Source organism: Cynoglossus semilaevis, chromosome 17 (assembly GCF_000523025.1).
Source record: "Cynoglossus semilaevis isolate Cse_v1.0 chromosome 17, Cse_v1.0, whole genome shotgun sequence".
Lineage (NCBI taxonomy): Eukaryota > Metazoa > Chordata > Actinopteri > Pleuronectiformes > Cynoglossidae > Cynoglossus > Cynoglossus semilaevis.
In genome coordinates, this window is record NC_024323.1 from 4,596,036 (window position 1) to 4,617,455 (window position 21,420).

The window sequence follows — 21,420 nt, forward strand, 5'->3', positions numbered from 1 at the left end:
GACATCTAATCAGGCTGAATGTGGACCAAAATGAGTTTGACATCCACTAGAGTGAGTCAAGTGAGCACAATCTCAGACCCATATAAACTACAGTTGAGTATGTAGGTATTCATTTGTTGCACGTAATAGGGCTGCTAATTATTATAAATTTTTTTTTTTTTTAGTTTTAATTTGTAAATAAGCGGTACTGCAGTATTTAATACAATGATAGTCAAAGTAAAAGAGACTACAAACATTGTATTCAATTGGTGCATTCTGTTGCTTCTTATTAAATGTTTCATTTTGGCTTGGAATAGTTCTCTATTCATGAAGAAAACAAACAAACAACACGTTCACAAGTGATAATCTGATCTATCTGCTAACAATGCTAACAATCTATCTATCTATCTATCCATCCATCCATCCATCCATCCATCCATCCATCCATCCATCCACCTACCTACCTATCTATCTATCTATCTGTCATCGGAGAGATTCAAGGAGTTAAAAAATGTGTCCAGAATGTGCACGATCTCAAGTCCTCAGGATCCACATCCTTTGGTATAAATTGCTGCGCTGTCACTGCATCAAAAAGCTGCATGAAACCTTGTCAAGACAAGAAGAATCTGTACATCCATGTACGGGTGGTGGAACGGATCTTATCGGACATCAACTGGAAGACAATAAAAATGTCTTATGTGGAGTTCTCATCAAAGCTAGCCGTCAAATCTATCTGTGGTTGTGTTGTTCCTGTATGTGAATGTAATATTGACATGGAGAAAGTGATTATATTTCTCTTCCAGGAACTGCAGGGATTTAACCACCAGCCGATGTCTTATTCTGTAGGACATGGGCTGGCATTTCAAAAGTGTGGATTCACAGACACCCAGTGTGCGTCTGCAGTCCGAGTCTGTCGTACATGAAATATGTCTGGGCCATCGTTAGGAGGCGAAACATTAGTCGAGTGTTTTTGATCAGGAAAATGTAAGACTCAGTAATCTCAGTTACCAAATGATTCAACGTTTAGTTGCCACCTTCAGTCGGTGTGGAGTTTTGACGGCCCTAATGACACCGGGAGCTCTGTCTCCAAACACTGAGTGAACCGCGGTGAAAGGCCAGACAGAGCTAACTGAATCGCACTGGGATCAGCAATGCCTATGCTAAAGGGATCTGGTAAGAGGCCGCGGGGACAATCCTGGATAATACTGGAAAGAGGACATGTCTCTACCTACTTAGGTGGCAAGGACGGAGCGTCTGAGCCTCTTTCCTGTTGTTTTTTTTTTCCCCCTCCTCGTCTAGACCAGGGTAGGTGAAGGGAGACGAGACAAGACTTAGAGGTGATACCGTATAAACAAATGGTAATTTTTTTTTTTTCACTGTTCAAACATTTGTTTCTGTCGCAAGCGCAGATTCCAATTTTTCTTCCTCAAATATGATTAATATTGCATTTAACACCTTTAAGCCCTCGCGCTGTCCCTTCGCCGTTTTGGAAATAAGTGTTCAAAGGGATATTTTACCGGAAAAACATTTTTAGAATATTCAGATGTTGGAAATGCCAATTACAGGGAGTCCAGGGTTAACTACGTCCTCAACCTCCGCCGTTTCGTGTTTAGTGTTGCCGTCTCCCATATTAAGAAATACTTAATACAAGCGGAGCAGACGAATGAATCGTCCCGTGGCACTATACGCAGAAGACGCCTTTGTTTACATTCACTGTTTGTACGCCATACATTGGATTGTGCTACATTGTTCTTCTTCCGTATGTGATGTTTTTTTTGGGAACCTTTTGCTTCTTATTATGGCTCCGAGGCATAGGTCAGACTCTTCTGATGTTTTTATGTCCCAGATCACGATGTCACCATTGTGTTAGCGTAAGTGGGTGACATCGGTACTTATATACAGTATGTTAGTTCCGACTTGCAACGGAAATCGAGTTACAACGCGCCGACGGAATGGAATTATCATGTACCACTTATACCCTAAATTTAACTTTCTCTTTCTTTCTCATCGTGTGTTTCATTAACGCAGTGGTCCACAAACGTTCTCTGCTGGGCCCAACTTTGGTTTATAAGAACTATTTTGTCCTAGTTTTATAGCTATTTTTTTTTCAAATTTTTTCAAATTTAAATGTAGCAGGGACATGGGATTGCGGGCCACATTTTTTCCTTACAAAAAGAGTCTCTCGACATACGGTATAGAGTGACGTCACTATAAAGATATCATTAACAGTGCTGTAAGAGTGGGAACGAAGCAGAAAAGATTAAGATCCTTTTAACTCTTTCAAAGTGTTTGTCTGTCAGAGTGATATTTAGCGCCAGAGCAGGTTCGTCAAACGTACGGCTCGCGGGCCAAAACTGGCCCGCTGGGGGTAGGGGGGGGGTTCAATCCGGCCGACTTGATGAATTTTGAAAGTAGTAAAATATATTTCATTAAATGTGAATAAATAATAATATTAATAATAATAGATAACTAATATACTTGTACACGAAACGGAATTTCCTGACGACAGGGACATGGCTTTGAGGGGAAATGGTTTTCGTCACATTTACATCTCGTCCCAGACTTCAAGTCTTCGATCAGTCCTTGATTCCAGAACACTGAATATGTTTTATAGCATTTTTTTTTTTACATTGACACAGGACAAATGTTACTTTAAACGTTGCTTATTTTTTAGCATAGGACTTTATATTTTATATTTTTTATATATTTTATATATATATTTTTATATTTTATACATTTTTTCAATTATTTATTTTCAAAATTCATCACGTGGAACAGATGGAAACAAAAATAACAGTGTGAATTACCCGCTTCGGTAATGCTAACTAGCCTCACTTGTCTCTCGTTTGCGTACAAGTTGTAGCGTTGCATCACTCTTACAACAGGTTCACACCAAAGGCAAGATAAAAACCAATCACATTCACAGCACGTCATGTGACTGGGGTTTGTTTGATTTCCTCCTTTTGGGTATTTATAATTCTAACTGGGGCTAAGGCACGTGCTAGCTTAGCCGTTTCCCCTGCGCTTTCAAAGAGAGTACTTAAGAGAAAAAAAAAAGCATACTACACATATGTATTACTGCATAGATATATACACATATATACATACTGGAATGGGCTAGTCCAACCAGGCCACTTTTATTATACTAATTGGCGAAACACCAGCTGTGTCCTTCCTCTGGGGGTGCTAATCACACAACTAAACATCTCTGCTACTTTTTTTTTTATTGTCTCAAATACTTCTTTTTCCATATTAGTGGTTCATGGACCTTTCCTTTTGTACACTTCGACGTCGATTACATTCGGTATTCGCGCGGTACCGCACACAATCATCTCTGTCTTAAAGCATGACTCAGCTCAACCGTTACCGTACGTGGGTGATACGCAGGATGTGTTGCATGGTATTTATTAACTTCCCTCCACTCACCCCCCGCCTGTCCCTCCCCCACCTTTCATCTGTCATCCCCAGTCCTCCACTGATCTGCCCCCATCTTTTCCACTCTCTGGATCCGGCGTTGGTACCGAGTTTTCCCCTCGCTCAGCAGCTCTGTGGAGAAATTGATTCTGCTGCTGTTGTACAGGAGACTGCAGATACATGTGAGATGCCAACACTTTTTAACCACACTCTGTGTGTGTGTGTGTGTGACAGATTTATAAAATACCTTCAACTCCAACCACGGCTGAAGATATAATAAAAACTTAAACTTCCCCGGTGAGGCTGCGGTGGTGAAATGAGAAAAAAAACAGAAAAAAAATTTCAGTCTTGTGTAAAAGGCAGAGAGCAGAGCGACTATATTTTAGTTTGCACTAAGTTGGTGTCAACGCGCCTGCTGTTATTTGCGCTAACACGAACACTTGCACAGATCTGATGAAAGACCGAGCAAACGGGGCGCGGGGGGGATTCATATCATCGGAGGTCTGACTGTTATTGATCTGTCTTTATGGCACTGTGGAGCAGGTTTGTGTCTGCAGAGTGTTGTAACCCAAGTCATTAGGAGCGTAGAGTTTGTATTTTATTTTCTAATCACAAAACACAAAAAGGAATTGACTAGAACTACACACGACTTCAGCTGTACTTTCATCCAACCCATCCTACAGTATCTGTCACTACTTGTCATTGTGAAAAAGCACACAACGAAATGTGACCTCTGCTTTTTCACCCATCACCAAAGTGTGCAGGGCGGAATTTAAGCACTATGTGGGGATGCTGCCGTGCTCAGAGCACCTCAGTGGCAACTTGGCAGCCGGTGGACTCGGACCTGAAACCTCCCAGACGCTAGTCTGCTTCCTTAACCAGCGAGCTACCGATCAAGCTAGCGAACTGTCCCTTAAATTTGAGGTTTTCGTTTAAATCCAGGATGTCAAACATATGGCCCGCGGGTCAAAACTGGCCCGCTTTGTTGTTCGATCTGGCCCACTTGATGAATTTAAAAAAAAATTAAAATACAAGATTACTTCATGTTCAGGATATTATGTAGAGTAAATATGTACAATTATATTATATTAAACGTGAATAAATAATAATAAATATCTAATACACTTGTACTGTGCGTGAAAACAAAAACTTTCAAGAGCTAGTAAGCTAAAATGATCTCAACCCTCTTGAAATTCACACATGGCCGTCATGTTTATGAAAAAAAAAAGATCTATGAAAAACATTGGGAAATATTTGTGCTCTGACCCCATTTTGAAATATCTATTTCAGCAACAACGTGCCCCCCCCCCCCCCCCTCCCCAACACACCCCCACTCCACCTCCTACNNNNGACGCGACATTCGTCCTCAAAAACAGCGACAGCACTCTTCGCCGCAAAAGCTGCGCTTTCATATTTTGATGAAAAATCAATGAGGACGTCTTCTGCTTGTCCTACTCTGGCCTGCGTGAGATTGTCTCAGTTTTGTGCTCCTGTGTTCCCTTTCACTTCCAATCTGACAGAAAGGCTGAGGTGAGGGAACACTGCAGTTGTTTCAGCGCGCGGCGGCCCGTCCACCTCTGCTCCGTTCGCTGCCAGTGAAACAGGGCGTCACTCTGACATGTTATTTACCAGACTGTTGCTGTTTCTGCAGCGAAACACCAGAGCGAGACGTCTCGGGGAACAAAACAGTCCTGTCTCCAGCACCTGCACCCCTGGAAAAGACCCCGGAGGAAGACGAACAGTCAGAGTAAGGAGTGTGTGCTGAGCGCAGACACATGACACATTAATGACTCATTTAACTTAGGGGTATACAAATACACATATATATGTATATAATATATACATAAATATATATATACAGTATATAGACACTATCTATAGTCAATTTGGCAATGTTATTAGTGGAATTGTTGCAATATACAGTATACTCTACAGTACAGCAGAGTACCCTATACAAATTATATATATATTTATATATATATTTGTGTATATATACACACACATGCATATATATAAGTGTGTGTATACACAAGAAAAAAATATATACACACAAATATATATATATCTGTATATATATGCAAATATATATATAAATATATATTTTATATAGAGTACTTTACTGTATTGTATACTGTGTACTGTCTATTGTACACAACAGTTCCACTAATAACAATGCAAAATTTACTATAGATATTGGCATATATATATATATATATATACACATATATACATATATACGCATATATATATACGTATATATAACTTTAATTAATATTCTGCAGCCAGGTAATGCTTATATTGACCTTTAAATATTGACCTTCATTAGGAAACGAAAACTTTCTAGAATGGCCTCCAGCACATGTAAATATATATTTAAAAAAAATCCTTAATTTTGAATTAAAGAGAGACAGAAACAATCCTGGTTGTTATGTTGAGAATTTTAATTATATCAAGAGAATAGTTTTTAAAAGCGGTTTTTACTTTAGTTTTTGTTTTCAAAATCGGACATTTTTTGGTTTGTCTAAACCCATTTCCTGCAGCGTAGGAATGTACTTTGCTTTTGCTGAATGGGTAATTGGAGCGAGTCAGTGCTAAAATGCCAAAAAGTTTTTCGTTCAGTCTTTTGTCTACTCAAAAATGTAACTACTAATCAGGAAATTAAGCATCTTTTTTTTTTTTTTTTTTTTTAATTTACCGCCCTGTTGGCGTAGGTTAGTGACATAGGTACTTATGTACAGTGAGCGAGTTAGTTACCATAGGAACAGAATTCAAAACAGTCCGTTTTTGTTGCAGAAAGTGATCATATCGAAGGTCAAAACATTGATTTTTTTTTTTTCACTACTTTTTGAATTTTAGACATAAAAATCTCACAAAATGTCACGTCGCAGGTTGAAAGGTTGTTAAAATATCTCGGGATAAAAATCCGGCTATTGTCAGGGCAGCACTACAGCCACTTTGCGTGCTCTGCAACTGGAGCGAGGCCGCATGGTGCATAACAAAGTGATACCATGTACTTCACTTTACGTCCTGTCTGCCCCCTCGGTGCCTCTGCGTTTCCTCCGTCTCCTCCCGCTCCTAAAGGAAGGAAACGGCGATGGTGTGGGTGAAATAACACGCAAATGCATCATGTACGCTCCGAGTCTCACCACTTGTGTAATCGGAAGTGTGAAGTGAGTGCAAATGAGCAGCCAGTGTGTGGCTGATGTACAGTCGGAGAGCTGTTTTCTGATTGCTACAGCCGAGCCGTGTGATTGTTCCCGCAGCCCTGTTCACACTCAGATTTGCATAATTCACTCACTCACTCAATCTGCCGTTTTTTTTTTTGGTTTCAACACCAACTGTTGCCCTCCTTATGAACTTTTTTTTGTCGAAAAATAATTGTATTTCTGTACAGGTGTCAAAAAGGAAACTTTTCACTTTTTAATTCATTTATGTTTTACCCAGACTGAGGTGAGTTTTTTTTTTTCCGAGTTGCACAGACTGGAAGGTGGATTCACAGTCACTGGAGGCTGTGTTATTTCACAACATGTTGAGTCTTGATGATAAAACTGTCTGCAGTTTGCCAACACCTCAAGCCTCTCAGGTTTTGACAAAGCCCTCTGGGTTTTTTGAGCCCTGGAGCAAAATGTAAGGTGGTGCCAACAACCTTTCCTCGCTGACCCTTTGTCCTAGCTTTGGGCTACGTTATCTGTTCATTTCATTAACAGATTAGCCGTGCGTTTCTCTACTTTAAGGACAGGTGTGAAGTCAGACTCATATCGGTTGCTGATTCCTACAAACAGAGAAAGAAAATATATTCAGCGTTTGCAAATAAATATTAATTGTCGTGAATTGTCGTCTCAATGACTTGAGGGCCACAATTGTCCTAAAAATGAACAGGGATGCCGGGACAGGAGCAAATAAATGGAGCGTCCATGTGAACTACGATAAATGACTAAAATGGTTAAATTGCTTATATCATCTTCTACGCCATCTATTGGTGAAACGTGGGTATTGCAGGGAAAAGGCAGAAGTATAATGATAATATAAATAAGTTATATAATGTGGAAAAGTTTGGCGGGCCGGATTAAAAAGCTGAACGGGCCGCATCCGGCCCCCGGGCCTTAGTTTGTCCATGCCTGCTCTAACAAGTGTTAGTTCAGATGCTAACATAAGGTTCACAAGACCGTTCATTCCCAGAGGTACCACTTGAATGAACAACATTAAGCAGCATTTGTAAAAAGTAGAGATGTAAGATATTAACTTTTTGCCGATATCCGATATATCGATATTGTCCAAACACTTGATTTCCGATTCCGATATGAACATATCCCAATATGTGCAGCCGTTAGCCCCCAAAACTGAAGTAAACATCCCAAGACGCCACAAGAAACCCAGGCATTGCGTTATCGGTTTATCAAAAAAAAAAAAGATTCTTACCGATATTCTATAATTATGCTAATATCGGCCAATAATATTGGACATCGCTAATCCCAAACTTGTGTATTACGAATTTGTAAAAAACAAAAATTACCACCATCAACTTAACTGATCTCAGTACACTAATTGTACCTGACACTGTTGGAGAGAGTTGTGTTGTTTTCTTTTTAGATTTATTTTTAAATCCAAAAACAGCTGGAGACTTCCCACAACTACCCAGGAAACAAACCAACAAATACCATTTGCAGGTACAAACAAGGGAAACGCTATTTGCATTTTTCCCCTTGCTGTTGGTATTACAATCACACATTTCACGGCAGCTTGTTTGAAATGTTTCCTAGCGAAGCCTGAAGCGTAAATATTCTTTGAACACTAAAGATCAATTGTCTCCACTGATCAAAAACTACAGCGCCGCGCTGATTCCCTTTGAAGCTGCAGGCAGGCGCCGCCGAAGGCTCCTCATTTCAATCACTGCTGATTCAGTGACATTTCAGGAGCCTGCGGTGCGTTATCATGCCGTAATGTACTTTGAATACCACCTTAAAAACACTGCATTGTTTATTCTCATATGAACAACAACATATATATATTGTCATATATATGTACATATAAATATATATGTTTATATATATTTATTTATATATGTTTTCGAATATTACTGCAGTATTAGCAGTAGTTGCACCAACATGTAAATATAGTTTGATTTCTCTGCTCCTTCCTCCTTCCTCCTCTGCCTCCTTCCTTCCCATTCCCTTTTATGTTCCCCTCCTTCATCTTCTCTCTCCCTCTTTCTTCACCCTTATCCTTTCATTCCTTTTGATACATTTCCTATTCCTTTTTCCTTTCTTAAATTCTTTCCTTCCTTCCTTCCTCTCTTCCAACTCCTTTCCTTCTTCCTCTGCCCCAGTCAGACTTTTTCTCTCCTACCTTTTTCCCTTTTATCCTCTCCCTTCTTATATCTCTCAATTCCCTCCTTCCTTCCTGTATAGCAGTGTTTTTCAAACCTGGGGTCGTGACCCCATTTGGGGTCGCCTGGAGTTCAAATAGGGTCGCTCGAAATGTCTAGTAATTGATATAAAAATGACTGATACAAATATGTATTCAACAAATTAGTATTTAGTAGTTTGAAAAGTACTCTGTATTTACCACAAAGTACATTTATAATATATTATTATTATTATTATTATTATTATTATTATTATTATATATAAAAAACAAATGAGATTTTTCAAATCTGGACAACAACAACAAATGTATTCCATATTTGACGGTGTGTTTTTTAGGCCTGTGTTGCGTGCGAGGACATGAATACAGAGGACGCGTCTTCGTAGCTCTCGTCAGTGAAACTCGTCTCTTCGGAGGAAAAGACATGTAACAAAAGTCTTCACGCAACAACACAACACAAACATTTCTTTGCTTTGAGTGCGACAAACCAGCTGCTGTTCGCTCCGTGGAAGAGACGGTGTTGTCTCCACTCCAGCGCGACAGATCACACCCGAACAACGGCATTGGCGGTTTTACACTCAGACTAAATGTAGGGAATATAAGGAGCCAAACATTTTTCTCAGTATCCTGGTCTAATTGGAGTCCTATGACATTATGGTTGACTGATGGGAAAAATCCCACGTTGTCGTCCTTTACTTTGTACCACCTTATTACACTGACTGTGTATGTTGTCACTAAAACATCCATCCGAGACAAGTATTTCAGCGATGTCGCTGCATGCACCGCAATAACAAATTGAATAACCACGCTGTGACTCAGCAGGGCTCTCTCCTCAGCTGAATCCTGCGGATCTGGAGCGCAGACACAATAGAACGACGGGCATTATGGGTAACGTCAGGTGTGTCCTCCGCCGGCGTAATTACACATCCGTGATTCATACACAATTGAGAAATTAGATCTTCAAAAAGTGACGGTAGAAGAATATTGCAATCAAACAAACAAACTCTGTCCTTACAGTACCGTAATTTCTGGATTATAAGCCGGTACTTTTTTTCACACGCTTTGAACCTTGCGGCTTAAACAACGATGCGGCTAATGTATGGATTTTTACAGGCTAACCAAGTTCATACCGCTAGCGATCACTGACTTTTCTGGTAGGCTACTGTGTGTTATACTAGTAGCGTATGTCGGTCTGTGAACGTGAGAGAGACTGTTAGCGTAAGATGAGAGTTTATGTTGCGTTGTGGTCGGTGTGGCTGATAATAAAGACCCCAACTTCCCTGTCTCTGTTTACCTCTGCTGAGGACAAGCACAGAGTGAAGGGAGTTAGCCCCGGAGCTAATGTTAGCATCAGCCCTGGAGCAGACCACTAAGTCTCCAACTACGGTCGGGGCGTAAAAGCAGGAAAGAGCTAACGTGTAACCAGCCATGTTTAGCCAGCTACTGTTAGGAAAAAAGCATTTATTTAATTAAAAGTGAAAAAAAAATATTTGTAAATATCCCATGTTACAATGTGGACCCCTGCGGCTTATAGAGAAGTGCGACCTATATATGTACAGTTATTTTTTTATTTTTAAATTTAGTGGGTGAGGCTTATATTCAGGTGCGCTCAGTAGTCGGAAATTATGGTAGATTCGACTTCCCGAACAATGTAATAATAATTAGTTCTGGAACATACAGTAGTAGTTTTATGCATGTTGTGTTTAAATAATAATACATTGTAATCTTTAAGGAATCATCTCTCTGTCCATATGTCCACTGTTAGCACTGTTATACATGTGGGTGAACCCACCCATTATTGTAGCCCAGGGCGCAATCATTTTAAAATTGTTCATGGTAGTTATGAGCACTTTATCTAATTTAGGGGGGGAAAAAAAATCCTTCAGTTTCAAACCTGGCTGCGAGGTGCAGCTCCAAAGTCGTTTATTTCTGGGCGTAAGAAAACTGCTTTCAGAGACTTTCGGCTTCAGTGCTTTGATGGAGTGTGGAAGCGTCGGTATGTCAAGAGGAGAATATTTGACTCAAAAACAGCCAAGGATACGTGTCGAAGCAGCGGCGTGACTTTGAAAAAAAAAAAAAAAAATGAAGTCAGCAAGAAAAACACACACGCAGTATCTTTCGACATTTGGTGCTAGGTAATAATCTGACACTTACAGATGACACTGAGGAAAAAAAAAAAAAAATTAAACCCACTCAACAGTGGCACCTTTCACAAACACTTACAGGATCTGCAGAGTAAATATAAAGGTCATTAGAAACAAAAGCAACATCATTGCCACAGATGACCCTTAAGGCAACTGTAGATGTTCTTCCGAAAGCCCACTAGGGGGCGACGCTTAGTGAGGGGAATTATTCTTAAATAGCATAAAATTCCTTTGTGGTTTGATCTTTCACATTAGTCTTCACTCATTAGGTCTCGATCGCTAACTTTGCATCTTACGAAAACACGAAAGCAGTATACAGAAAAAAAAAAAGGCGGAATAAAATTAACCTGTAGCTAATTTATTCATTCCTATTTGCAGTTAACTCAATTAAGCACCACCCACGAACTGTGCTCTCCTGATCTGTTCAGAATGACGCCTACGAGGAAGATGTCATCCTAACCGGAGCGTATGTCGCCGGAATATTTTAATACGTCAATAACAATGCTACCTCACGCCATGACTGCTGACTCAGCGGCACAGATACTGGTGTCTGCATGAGACACTGATGACAGGCATGGGCAAAGTACGGCCCGCGACCTGGAAGCAGGCTGCTTTGTTTTTTAATCCGGCCTATCAAATTATCTTATTAATGTATTACATTATTTTACTTCTGATTTTCCCCGCAATGCCCAAATTTCCCCAATAGATGACGTAAAAAAGGTAAAAGCAATTTTGCATGACTTTTACATGTCATTCATCTTAGTTCACGCAATCGGTCCAGCTAAATGCTTCTGACCCGGACTCCTCTCAAAATTTAGGACCCATTGAGCCTCGCAAGTCGCAAGTCAAAAAGTTTGCCTAGCCGTGTTTTGGACAGACATTTTGCTCTTTGGCTCGTAGAAAAAAAATATGTGTTTCCCTCAAACAAATTGAAATATTGCCTGGTCATATTGTCTGAGAATTTTCCATGACAAGCTTCAAACTTTAGTCTTCATTTTTAATGATAAAAATGATCAGAATAATGGAGCGTTCACACCAAACGTGATCGAAGCGGAGTGAAAAAAAAGTCTTGAAATGTTACGACATTATGCCGCTTAATCATTTTTGGCTCATCGCTTGAACACACAGTCAGTAACGTAGTAAAACAAGCCACAGGAAGTGTCACAACTTACCCGAGAGTGCCACCTGTTGGCTAACTTTGGCCCGTGCCTCTTTTTTTCATTCCGATTCAAATAGAGCGTAGCAGCGGAGACGACAGCGATGAGCTTTTCTTCCATTATTCTCAAACTAATAGACTTGACTAACTAAAAGTTACATCGGGATAAACTTGCCGTTGATTGGATGTCGCGGCGCAATGCCGCCTGAAAAGCTCCATTTTTCCAACTGCGTTCTTGCCAAACACTCATTCGCTTAATTTGCGTCACGTCAGACGCTCCAATCGACAACATACTAGATAATGCCAGATGCTCCAATCACATCGTCTGATATTAAATCGCATGTTGTTGTGCTATTTACATTGATTCTGTTTGTCGAGTTGCCGCTCAATTCGCGCCTATCGCGTTAGCATACATTAGGACAGTAAGTTGTCAGGCAAACTTGCGGTCAAGACAACAGGCAGGTTCCAAAAAAATCTAGTAAAAATACAACTAAAAAACAAAATCTGTTGGTATTCTGTTCATCATTTCACCCAAATAATTCTCTGCAACCCATTTATTCTTCCAAGAACTAAAAATGGTCCAGTCTGTAATAGCAAACTTACTGTTCCAAAGAGCAGTTGCCTAGGTTGGCCATGTGATATTTTACTACCTGGATTAAATACATAAATCACTGGAAAATAATGTGACTGCTTTGTCTTGAAAAAAGGAAAACCTTTTCACGAAGTTTGCAGTATTTTTTTTTTCTGTCCATTTACAATTTTTATTTACTGGGAGGTTCACAAAGGTCTCTGTAATCACTCACCGTAACTGAACATGTCCTGAAATGAATTATTATAGTCTGAACTCTGATCCCAGACTCATTTCATCACCAAAGCAGAACAAACTGTCTAAATGATAATGTGAGCCTTTCTGTAAAGCAGATAACATTCTCTCAGTACGTAAATCTGTCATGTTTGACATATTTGGTTCAGACTGTATTGTTAAATCCGGTGATGGAGCGTCTTGATGCTGCGAATCACAAAGGCTGACATTTCCGGCGAGGCTTGCTCGGAGTCCCAGTTAAGTCGGCAAACATTTTTTCTTTTTTTTTTTTTCTTTTTCTAATTCCCTTTTCTAGTTTTTAACCCGTGCGGTACAAACGTGTCATGCGTCTCGGGCTCGTTCCTTTGTTGCTTCAGTAAAACCTCACACGGCATCTGCCAAAGTGAAGCCACTGAACTGAGCCCATCTCACAGGCTGTCAGAGGAGAAGAGAGCAGCAGAAGCAGAGAACAAGTTTCCTCTCCCTCTCTCTCTCTCTCTCTCTCTTCTCTCACATTTTAAGGATGAGTGTGAAGTCGGCGGATGTAAATGAGCGATGTATCCATACGATGGGAGGTGTTAAAAAAAAAAAAATCGGAGGTAAATGTCGAGTGGGCGATTTTCTCAAATTTATGGAGACGGTGAAGGGTGCCAGAGCGATGTTGTAAAAGATGCATTAACACAACAGCCTCTCAGTTAGTGTCTGCTCAGACACATTATTTTGAATCACAGGCCTATTTGCTATGTCTGTGCTGACAGATCATGACTGAGCGCACAGTGATATTCCTCGACCTCGGTTAATAACAATTCTCATAGGACAAACTGTTTGATATTGTCCATTTAATTCAGTGAATAGCGTGGACATGCGGTAAATTTCTTTATCCGAAAAGTGTAATAAATGTCTTTGACACCTGACGATGGTTTCGTCATTTATACAAAAAATTAAAAAACGGAATAAATAAAATGACGTGTTAAAGTGTCTAAGGCAGGGGTCATAAACTTATAAAATTACGTGTTAAAGTGTCTAAGGCAGGGGTCCCAATCCCTGGTCTGGGGACCAGTGACGGACCGTAGGTCGTTTGGAACCGGACCGAGGTCGGACAGAGTGAAAAAATGTACTTCAGTTTTACTAATGTATTTCATTCAAAACGAATGTAGATGTGAAGTGCTCAACCTGAGGCTTACGGTACTGTTTGTGGCCCACCACCAAACCATCTAAAGCAACCATCTATTTAGACCACGCGTCGCAGAAAGAAACGGAACAACGGGAAAAATATTAAAAATAAAAAATAAAAACACAAAATAGTGAAAAACACACCTGATGCAACTATACATTTTTTCTAAACATTTTTGAGAAACAACAGACACCAAGGATAAGAGCAAAGTTTGCTGTTGACCTTCATACGTCTCGCACTTCAAAGATTTGTCAAAACAAAAACTTGTTTCTTCTTCCGGATAGATAGAACTGTATAGAAGTAAAAAAAAAAAAAGGGTACTTTTCAGGTTTAGTACTGACAGATACTGTTTAGAGGTAATACAGTACAAGTCACATTACAGCACAGGACTGTTGTGACCGTAATGAGATTCACTCCAATCTATGATCGTTTATTTCCCTCTGAGGATTATTGCCGACCTGCTCAAACAACCTTGTGGCCTGGCGTTCACTCTCATTATCTGGGCTCCGAGTTGACCAAAGTGAGGACACGACTTCGCTAATTAAAAAGAGTTACACATAGGAATAAATCACCATTATTTATACCCCTGAAGCGTACACAACAAGGGTCAGTGAGGCATTTGGCATCACAAAGCTTGTCCTTAGTCCAGGTGTATGGAATTTGATTCACACCTAAAACAACCATGACAGATTTATGCAGTGAACCTTACTTTACTTTGACTTACTTTACCTTAATTTCCCAAAAGGAACTCCTCAGGCATTAATAAAGCTCTATCTATCTAATTAGCTAGCTAGCGATTTAGCTATCTATCTATCTATCCATCTATCCATCCATCCATCCATCCATCCATCCATCGATTGATCGATCGAGCTAGCGGTCTAGCTAGCGATCGATCAATCTATCTAGCAATTTATTAATTTATTATTTATTTATTTATAAAAAATATATTTATTTAAAAACACAAAAAAAGGTTTACAACTAATGGAACAAAAGTCCTTGTTCTATATTTATACAGTACCGCAGTATCATGCTACAATCCATTTGCATGATACGGTTTTGGATACCTGGACAAATACTGCAGAGAGCAGAGCAACTCGAATAATGGGATTTGTCATATGATATTGCCATGTTAGACAAGCCTGAAATTTTGGAAAATGTTTCTGATCCTCTATCCCAGGGGTTCCCAACTCCTGGTCCGGGGACCAGTCCTGGTCCGTGGGTCATTTGGTAAAGGGTCGCAGTGGGACACAGTAAGAAAATAAACTTCAGTTTTAATAATTTACTTCATTCTAAAAGAATCCAGTCATATCCTTTAGAATGTGAACACATGCAGGTGTATACGCTAGCTGTTGCTCGTAAGCACTAAGGCTAGTCTGAACAGATATTTGGAAAAGTCCATAAGTTGTTTCTGACCTTTAAGTAAAACCGACTGCAGCTAATGGCTGAGGGGGAATGGCTGCAGTACTTTTGTCTTCCACACCTCGTAGTAGTTAAGAGAACGCTCAGTGTTATTTAGACTGAGGTACTATTAGGTTTCATCACCTGCTGGGATTCTTAGAGCTTCCATATCTGCAGTCCTCGGTGACCTATAGCTGAGGCCAGTGGACCTGTGGGGTTTGGTAGAAGTTAGACGAAGTGGTAAAAGTGGAAGTCATTTGGTGAAGCTGCTCATTGTGTTCTGCTCTCCTGAACCTGCTGATGGGCGAATTCCCTTAGTTGAAGGATGACTTAATTATCTAAGTTACAGCCTCAGACAGACTGCAGTTATCAGGTGTTCCGGAGAGGGTGTCCGTTATCACTGCGCTTCCCTTGGGCCCAGTCCTGTACACCGAAACTGCTTCCTGTGTGATCTCAGGTTTAAATGGTAAGCAGTGGGCAGACTGCAGCCCCCGGGCAGACACTGAACACTGAACCCTTGTTTGACTGGCAAAGCTGCAAAAAAAAAAAAAAAAAAAAATTCTATGACTGAGTTATTTTTTTATGTTATATAATCTGCTGTTACATTTGAATTTCTATGACTGAGTTCTTTTTTTATGTTATATAATCTGCTGTTAGAGTAGAAATGTTGTTTACAGTTATGGAGTGTTTGGTACGGTTGCCTCACATTAAAAAAAACAAGAAAAAAACCCCCCACAAAACAGCCAGTTCTTATTCTCTGGAAATATTTTTTTTTTTGCATCTGTGTGAAATTTGCGGACTCTCCCTTTATTACTGGGCTTTTCACAGGTACTTTTTCCCCTCTACGTCAAATAATATTCAGATTTTTATCAGGTTAGCTAGGTACTTTAATTGACCATGGGTACGTGAGAACAGTGTCCCCAATCCCTGGTCCGGGGACCGGTGCTGGTCCATAGTTTGTCTGGTACCGGACTACAGTATAAAAGATATTGTTTGGTACCGGACTACAGTATAAAAGATATTTTATTTTGAAATTTTAATGATCCTTCAATGACGGCGCAGTATTACCAGTTCGCAGAAATGGCTGATACCGGCCGGTTGGTTCTTGGTATAAAAAAGGTTGGCGCCCGCTGCGTTAGAATAATATTGTTCTTAATATTGAGGAGACTGGTTTAATTTAATTTAATCAAAAATCCTGCCTCTATATTACATGATATACATAACATAATATATAATTATCACATATGTGCTGTCAAACTGAAGCGGAAAAGTCTGTTAGCGCGCTGTATTTGCAGAGACGTTTGTGTCAAAATATGTCAAAATATCTCCTTCACTTGAAACGATAGCTTCGAAAAAGAAGCTGCAGACGACTACAGTTTGTCTGAAGCCCTCCTCGGCATCTTTTACCACTGCTGCTTAATTAGGTGATGTTGTGCAATGAGACCTGTTTTGCACTTGACCTTTCTGAGGGTAAGGCGAGCACTGCAGCATGTGTTCAACAGACCAAAGGGAATGAGGTGAGATGAAAGGTTTTCCCATTGGTTCGTTTTAGCAGGCTTAACATACTGTAAGCTTAATGTGTGGTCATTTTACTGCAATATTTATTTCAAATATATATATATGTTTAAATATATATATAAATATATATATATACATATATAAATATATATACATATATTTAAATGTAGTGCATATGCATATATAAATTGTATGCATATATACTGTATATATGTATGTATATGTATATATGTATATATACATACATTATATATATATAATATATATATATATAAATAAAAAATATATATACATATGTATTGATAGAATACCTTTCATCATTGCGAAATGAAGCAGCGCTGCTAACACGCTGCCAGGGAAAGGCACTCGCATCCCTCCACAGCTGAAATGAATACATTTTTCACACATCTTTTTAAATTGGAGAAACAGCTTACAGTAAAACACTTGGAGACGTAACATGTTTCTGGAAACAGGATGACATTCTTCTTAAGGCGCAGTGTTGGAGGTGAGGGTTAGCCTCCACGCCATTTCAGGATTTAATGAGATCTCCTCTGGAGGGGTTCCTGACTGCTAAGTTTCAAATGATCCGAAGTTTTTTGCTCATTATCTATAGGTGAATAGGAGCGACCGCATTATTGTAGTTGCTAAGCTCATCAAGGGGAGGGGGGAAGGAAGGGCTCCAATTTAAATACAACCTGGTCCCCGGTACTGAAAGATAAGGTAGACAATTTAATGAGGTATAAAAGCTGCATTGTGAAAATGTTGTTAAAGAATCCTTACTTTAAGAACAGGTATCTAAACTGTAATTGATTAAAACAAGCAACAGATATATGTATTACAATATTGTTTTAAAAGCTACAGCTCTTACCACTTGAAGTCCCCATATATATGCATACATATATATGTACATGTATATATATTTATATGTATATGTGTATTTATGTATTTTGTGCACATATGTGTGTGCATGTATGTACATATATATGTATATATGTATACATATATGTGTAAATATTTATATGTATATTTATGTATTTATGTGTACATATATGTGTGTAAAATATACATATATAGGTATATATGTATACATACTGTATATGTATATCTATATATATCTATCTCAGTATATCAGTTGTTATTTTGAGATGGTTTTCTAGGCAAACGTGGTGTTAAAATGTATTGTTAGAGGAACAGTATTTAAGCCCTAGGGTTGTATTTATGTCTAAGGGAAAGACTTTTGATTAGGATTTTTTTTTTGGAGTTTCCTGGAAGGAAATATAAACTTTTACATTGTTGTTGTGCTACAACCTACAACAAACTTGGACATTATAGACAATAGCCTACTAAATAATGCAACATTTATTTTTCCCTTTTTACTTGTGCATTAGTATATATATAAATATATATATATATATATTTGCGGGGGTTTTTTTTTGTTTTTATTTTTTGCTGTTTGAGGGGTTTTTTTTTTTAAGGAAAAGAACAATCCATGGCTCCGCTGTGCTTTCTGGGACACAACACGCTCAAAGTTGTTTTCCCCTCAGATGTTGTCTCCACAATGCAGAGATTACAGACATGAGCTTGTAAAGTGTGTGGAGTACCAGGGTTAGAGCCTCAGCAGAATATCAATGCGTTTTCAAGGCAGACTTGATGAAAGCCGTCTGCAGCTTCTGTAGGAGGCAATCGCAAAGCACACACTGGGTTTCGCTTTTCTGTTTTTTTTTTTTGTATTTTTATTTATTTATTTATTTATTTTATTTGATAAAAGTTATAACAAATGGGCCTCAGCAGTGAAGGATTTTATTGTTGGACGATTCTGAAGAGTGGCAGATTTACTTCAGAGTTGGTTTGAAAGTTCACGACATTTACAACAGCGTCTTTGGTATTTACTTTGAAGGTTACAGAATGGTCAGTCTGACAGCTTTTTAGTCACTCTGCAAATGCTATGCTCCTTTCTAATAAGTACTAACACCGGGGCAGCCTTGTCCAAAGTTTGGCCCCGGAGACGATTTTTACGAAAAAGTTTTTGCAACGTTTTTCATCATGCTTCTCTTTGTAGCTAACCCTTAGCTCCTCCGTACTGTAGCTGGTTTATATCCATCAGCAATGCTTTTAAAATCCTACAAGAAAAAAAAAAAAAAACACAGCATACTGCCGCAAGGTTTCGCCTTCTGCAGTCTGAGTAAAATTAATGGAAAAATGGACGCTACCATCCAAACATAACTATAGCTATATAATTGTGGACACCATTCAAACAAACTGTTTATATATATATATATATATATATATAAAAAACAGTTGTCAGATGTTTGCAAAGTACTTAGTCAGCAAACTTGACACCCACCGCCTGTACTACTACGACTAATCTATCTACTGCTGACAGCCACTAGAGGGCACTGGTGCAACTTATACTCTATATGTGACTTCTATATGTTTTTTTCTTCTTCATTATACCTTTTTTGGCTGGCGCGACTTATAGCATCTATCTATCTACACACCCATCCATCCATCCATCCATCCATCCATCATCCATCCATCCAAGAAAAAGGGCAATGTCTTTAAATGCTTCATCTTTGGTCTCTGCTGTTCTGCGTTCTGAAGGTATTGCGAAGACTTCCTTTTGACACAATAGACAGATAACAGACAACAACACATTCATCTGTTCTCATCCATCAGCAGCGGCATGGGACATATCACCCCCCCCCCCCAATCACATGTCATGAAGCTCAAAGAAATCTGTGAGAAAAGTTATAATTAACTGAGCAAAGCCAAAGTTAAACTTTGCGTCCGCGTGTGAGGCGAGGGCTCGCTCAGCAGAGAAGCAGAGAAACGCAGGCAGCATTGGCAGGTTAATGAAAAACTAATAGGGAATATCACAAATGGCACTTTAAACAGCGCTGCCGGCCAACACACTTGTGCTGGAGGAGTAGGTTCAGAAAGCCGGTGAATGTGTAATTTCCTTAATATGGAAGGTCACATTGTCACATTTGCACATTAGTGGAAGTGTGACAAGATAACGCTGCTTAAACCCACAGTCCTGCTGCTGGGAATTGAACAATAGTTGAAACAACAAATCGTTTTTTTTTAACACTGTTGGAATAATGAACTAGCTGTTGCCTCGATACCAGACCGAAGAGCGAGTCTTCAGAATGTGTCGTCACGCACAGAAAGGTATTGTATAAAACTACCTAAATCCTCTAGCTGTATATTGTAATAATCTAAGGGAAATCCCTCTTTCAGCTACCAACTTATTGTGGTGGACGGCCTCCACCCAAGGCCAGAGGGAGGGACGAGACAAAGTGCATTTGTAAAGACACTCATGAAGATCAATGCAAATGTTAATGGGTGAGGGGATCCTTGGCCAGGGCCAGGTCTGCTGCCAAAGTACCCAATCGGTCATAGCCCGATGTGTAGCCTGGATGCGGCGTAATGGTTTCCCCAACAAATCTTCATGTATTTAGTGCACTTGAAGAATACGTGTCGTGCCTTCAGGGCAGGCGCGGGCAAACTTTTTGATTCGCGGGCCACAATTGTCCTAAAATTGAACAGGGGGCCCCGGGTCAGGAGCAGATAGATGGAGCGTTGGTGTGAACTAAGATAACTGACATGTAAAAGTCATGCATAAACACTAAAAGGCTTTTATCACTTTCTACGCCATCTATTGGGGAAAACTGGGTATTGCAAGGAAAAGACAGAAGTATAAATAAATTATATAATTTGGAAATACATTTTCCAAATCAGTTTGGTGGGCCCGATTAAAGAGCTGAATGGGCCACATCTGGCCCGCGGGCCTTAGTTTGCCCATGCCTGCTTTAGGGTGCATTTCTTTTATAAACATCTTTTATTCCGCAGTCTTCTTTTAAATTCATAAATTAACTTCAAACTCGCCATTTAAGACTCGACAGACTAGAATTCCATTGGCACACATTAGCGTAGCGCATTTACCATAAATTTAGCAGAGTATCTGGCAGACGATTGTGTTGAAGCCTGCTGGGGTGATAAAACTTTCCTTATCAAATGCTGCCATGCATGTCATTAAATTCATTAACTTTCAAGATTCCTCTATTGATGAACTCAATAAGGCTGTCTCGCTAAATGGGTCTCAGTGCAGTGCAGGGAGATTAACCTTTTAGAATTTGGACCGCAGAGCCATTCTGAGGTGTTAATAATCTGTTTCTAAAGAATAGCTAAGGGGCTATATATATATATATATATATATATATATATAAAAATATGGAATATATACTTCAGTAAAAATGAATCAGTGAGACCGCAATACTAACAGACAGTCTAAAAAAAAATGTTATTTTGAAAATTTAATGATCTTTAATGATAATTCGACAACTAGTTCGCAGTAACGTCCACTACCGTCCACTACCGTCCATTACACAAAAAAGGTTGTGGACTGCTGCACTACACAGTAGGTTTGATTTAATGTGTATGTAATATAATGACCGCATCTTCAGACAGT